This window comes from Pteropus vampyrus, unplaced genomic scaffold (assembly GCF_000151845.1).
Source record: "Pteropus vampyrus isolate Shadow unplaced genomic scaffold, Pvam_2.0 Scaffold454, whole genome shotgun sequence".
Classification (NCBI taxonomy): domain Eukaryota; kingdom Metazoa; phylum Chordata; class Mammalia; order Chiroptera; family Pteropodidae; genus Pteropus; species Pteropus vampyrus.
Window position 1 is genome coordinate 310,145 of NW_011889235.1, and position 607 is coordinate 310,751.

The 607-nt window shown below is 62.3% G+C and overlaps 1 protein-coding gene across 1 annotated transcript in view; it reads left to right on the forward strand.

The window, feature by feature from the left end:
• DMBT1 (deleted in malignant brain tumors 1) overlaps positions 1 to 607 on the forward strand; it is a 49,000-nt gene that overhangs the window by 35,946 nt on the left and 12,447 nt on the right.

Genomic DNA, 607 nt, shown 5'->3' on the forward strand with positions numbered 1-607 from the left:
GGTCCGGTCAGAGACCCCGCTGATCAGAGTATTGTGGGGCGGGGACATCGTGAGCCCTCACCTTCTCCTGCTTGGAGTCGCACTGGGGGATACTGCGCCTCCTCGGCAGCTGCCAGCAGCTGAGATTCTGTTTGGTCACGTGGGCACCATGAGTGGCGGAGACCGTGCCCAGGGGGATGGCTGGCAATTAGTGATCTTGGTCCCTCAGCACGTGATGGGCTGCAGGTCCCACCACCACGGTCTCTGACGCCTTCCGTCCAAGCTGCAGGGTCTGGGCCATGCCCTCCGACCTGCCAGGGAGCGCGAGGCCCAGCGAGGGAGGTAGAACAGGTTTTCTGGCAGCGACGCGAACGTGCCAGGCGTCGAGGTGAGCAGGGAGCCTGTTGCCGTCCCGCAGGGCCTGCCTCCCAGACGCCCTCGCTGAGTGGGGCCTTGAGCATGACACACAGGTAGCGAGCGGCAGGTGCACATGTGGGATCGTCACGGTGCTCGTCAATGTTTTCCTCGAGGACTCTTTCACTGATGCCTAATGCTGGCTTTGTCTCTCGTGCTACTTGCAGAATCCTGGGTCACCACATCCACACCTGAAACGTCACCACCAGGGACA